Source organism: Coturnix japonica, chromosome 4, assembly GCF_001577835.2.
Source record: "Coturnix japonica isolate 7356 chromosome 4, Coturnix japonica 2.1, whole genome shotgun sequence".
In the NCBI taxonomy this organism is placed as follows: domain Eukaryota; kingdom Metazoa; phylum Chordata; class Aves; order Galliformes; family Phasianidae; genus Coturnix; species Coturnix japonica.
In genome coordinates this window covers 13,428,677-13,432,975 of record NC_029519.1, presented here as the reverse complement: position 1 = coordinate 13,432,975, position 4,299 = coordinate 13,428,677, and positions in this window count along the sequence as shown.

Sequence of the window (4,299 nt, the reverse complement as noted above, 5' to 3'; positions counted from 1 at the left end):
GCTCTAAACAACAGTCTCTGGTATTTTGATATCTTAATCCCGAGCAGATCATCTGTGCTGGCACTCCTCTTCCCTTTGGCTCAAAACAGTGCTGTCTCAGTGGCAATCTCCAACAATAAAGAGGTGCTCCTTGGAAGCAGCAGCCACACAAAGTAATGAAAGGCCGCATTACATTTATTCAGCCTGGAAGCAGTTCTGCTGCTCAGCCAGAAATCAACTGATGACCTTTTATTGTGTGAAGAAAATCTCAGTAGAAGGCATGGAAACCATTTACTTCCATTGAGATGCAGTTGGACAGCCTGAAGAGCTGCCCAGCTGAACAGTGCTCTCTCACCTCTGGCCCTGCCACCCCTGTTCACCACTCTTCACAGAGCCTGTGCTGGCTCTTGGCAGTCCAGTATGATGCTTCCTAAGGACCCTAGGGGAAAGTCACACTGACAGCAAGCTGAAGGACAGATTTTCAACACACTGTTGTTCATCTGACACTTTTTTCAAGGCTGATGGTGAAAGAACAGATCATTTACTCAGTGCACCTCACTCATGGGGCTCCTGAACCTCCCATGTCAGCCAACATCAAAGCAGCTGACCTGTCCCCTGAATCAGTCCAAACCAGCACAGGGTCAGGTCTGCAACCAGGAAAAGCCAACATAGCCCAGCTGAAGTCAGCAGGCCACTTGCAATTGAGTGCCAGGTCAACAACTTATTCTGGAAAAATAGGGAAAATTCTGGTTGATTCAACTAATGCCACAGTCTCCAGCACTGTTAGTTCTTTCTCTCTCTAAGTATGAGTCAAGCACACAGATTTCAAATGGGTTGCTGTCCTGTGCTGCCCATTGTCTGCAGCAGTGTCCATCAGATTGGCACCCTGTAGAGCCAGCTACATCTCTGTACAGACACTGGATGTGTAACAGATAAGGCAACACATCAGTGGGATTACCTGGAAAAGACAGATTAGATTTGTTGTAGCACAGCATCTATGCCAGACAGAGCAAACCAACCTGCAAACCCAGCCGGAGTCAACACATTGAGTTACATCATCAGGGCAGAGGATCGAAACACCTTCCCTAAACACCTCTGATGGAAGTTTCTGCCTGTTGAATTAGCTGCCATGCTTCAAGTTATTACTTTTGATGACAGTCTTTTGTCTTCATTCAAACTAATTAAGCCTAAATCAATGGTAACAGTAGTTTTGGCATTGATCATTCCTGTAGATGCTCTCAACTTATATTATCCTTTTGCATACAGATAATTCCCATGGTATCTCCTGCCAGAGCATCAACACCAGAGTATTTATTTAACAAATTATTCTTATTCACATCATTGTGGGCATTTGGTATAAACTGCAGGAACGCAAAGAGCGTCTCTATCGTGTATTGCCCAGAGACATCACAAGGCAAACTCCCTTAGCAGTGAGCTGCTGCCTAATACTCCACTCAGATACGTGAGCTGAAATCAGTGTTCACAAGAACAAAACAACAACAACAAAAGTTTAAATTATTAAAAACAACAGGATGACGTGGCAGATTAATTTGCGTTTAGATACAGGCAAAGTGCTCGGCAACACGTTGCACCTCCGGGTCACTGGCTCAAACACAGCCTGGGGGTAGGGACTGAACATTTCTCATGTCTAATGGTTGCTCAGTGGCCCGTGTGAAATGAGTTTTGTGTGTGCGTGTGCACTCCAGGTATCACTAGCGAGTGCCTGAGCAGAGGCTGAGGCCAAAGACTTGGGTGAGCATGGTGAGGAACGATCCCTCACTTCCCAAGAGTGCCTTCACTGTGATGGAAGAAGAAGAAACAAAAAGTGAGCTCATGTTTGCGAGCTCTCACCCTAATGCTATACAGAACAAACAGCAGATGGGGTAAAGGTTATTGCCCCAGGTGCCCACATATAACAATTTATAGCACCAGATTTGGGGGCATTAAGCTGTACATGTAAATTATGTTCGTTATTATTATTCACTGTAAACATGCCATAAGCATGGAAATATGCCCAGCTAGGCTACAGAAGTCTGTACTGAAATATTAAGCAGCCCATTAAATAGAAGCAGTAAATACTCCAAAGTGCAGGAGACCTTGTTCAGTTAATAACTCTGGGCAGGCTTTAAAGCTGGAAAATACTTGGCTCCATCTAAATCCCCTTTTTACATCCCAACCTGACTCTGCACTGCAAGAAGCCATGGAGGAAGACAGACAGCTCAAATCCACATTAGGGCAGCAAATGCGCTATCACTGCTGGCTCCTAAAGCAAACAACAACTGGCATGAAAAACAGGCTCCGCTAAAAGACAAGAGACAAGGAATGCAGACAGAGGTTACTTCTGAGCACACCTCTGCGTCCAGAACAAAGATATAACTAATTTAGGAAACAGAATTCAGTGCCTGGGGGTCTGAAGCTGATACGAATCCCAGAAAAGTTCAACAATCCCAGGCTCTGCAGCATCTCTATTAGTGTGAATCCAAGAAATTTGTGAATTACAGATGTATACGCTGCTTTTAACTCCTGTGTAACTACACAGGCTGGTGTCACACATAAGGTAGGGCCAGGACTAGAGCAGACTGGTGCAGGATGGGCACCTGTGTCCTGCCAGCACCCAGCAGAAGTGCCCAGACAGAACACCTGAACTGGGGGCTGTAAGGCTGGAATGCAGCCCAGCTTGGTGGTAATTCACGCGACTATCAAGGACAGAAACCACACACTTCTTTCTCTATCGAAGAACACAAAACCTCATTTACTCCCCTGATTGCATTAGCCAATATGAAACAAAGTAACTTTTAATAAAGTGTGCCATGGCAGAGAAAAATTGATACAATCACAGAGCCGGTATAATGGGATTTAATTCTGCTTCAGATGTGCTAGTTTTAATAAAAAAGGATTGAGCAAATCTAAAATAAATTACACTGAAAGGTCAGGCTTATTGCTTGTACTGTTACGTTAACTCTTCCGCAGACATTTTTACACACTGTATTTATGAGACCTTTTGATTTTCAGGATAGGTATAAAATACATCTGCAATTTTCCCATTATTTGTGGCAATGTTTCTTTTACAGGTGTCATTTCCCAGTGCTTCAATACAAATTTCCCTGCCTGACGTTTATAAGAGATGATGAGTTATTTATGGGGTGGTGGTGTTGAATTAGTGAAACTATTTCCCACTAGAAAGTTAAACTCGAGTAGAAAAAAAAAAGGAATTGTCATGGGAATGATTATCCCCATTTTTGTGTCAGTGACACTCGTCATTTCTTCTTCATTAATCATTCCACCGGCACTTCACTTATTCAATAGGAAGCAAATCAATTACTTACTGCTGTATGCAATGAAGTCCCTGCTTCCGTGAGCTACTCAGAACAGACACGAATGGGGAAAAGCTACAAACACTGAATCTTATTACCCATCTCTTATTAAAATTACAGTAGCACCTAGAGACCCCAGCCGAGATCACAGCCCATTTCACTCAGCATTGTAACACACAGCTCAATATCCATCCTAGCCCTAAAGGACACACACAGCACAGACAGGAGTGGACAGGGAGAGAAGGTGAGCGAGCTGCAGAGGAAGGAGCTGGTTGTCACAGAGGAACTACAAGTGCATCATGGGCACATAGCAGCTTCTGGATATTACTGTGCATCTTTACTCATCTTAGGTGTACATGACACCCTATGCACGGAGGAGGAACTCTCCATTTTGCACTCATCTTGGGCTGATGCCCAGACACAACGAGCCCAGTGCTCTAGAGCCGCTACCAGAGAAATCCTGCTGAGCTTGATTGCAGGAGCTGTTGGAAAGAAAATCCAATCCACTTATTGGTATCTGTCTGTATTCACTCTGTCAGAGAAGCTGGTTACAGAGCCATAGACAATACACAGACAAGGAAAGCCAGACTGCATGATCGCATGTTAAAGTTAAGTCACTGTGGAGTTTGACTCAGTACTATGGAGCCAAATGAGAGCTCCAGTGGGGAACCAACAGGCCAACCCCACCTGAGCTGCAGGGCAACAAGAAGCCAGTTCAGCAGTCAAGGGCTCTACACAGAGCTCCTGGCATTTAAGAATCACTTTGATCCTGAAACACTAGCTTTTATTTCGTTCTGATGAAATCAACAAGAAAGTATTACCAGCCACTGCTACTGAGGAGAAGAGGTGATACCTGTATCATGCACAACATAGAATTCAACCAGGAACGTCACTGCTCCATGATCAGGAACAGAACCAGACACTACTCAAATCAATCAAATCAAGGGCAGTCATCATCTGCATAAAGAGCCAGTGTTGGATTATGCCCCTGAGATGGAGCAGCCCT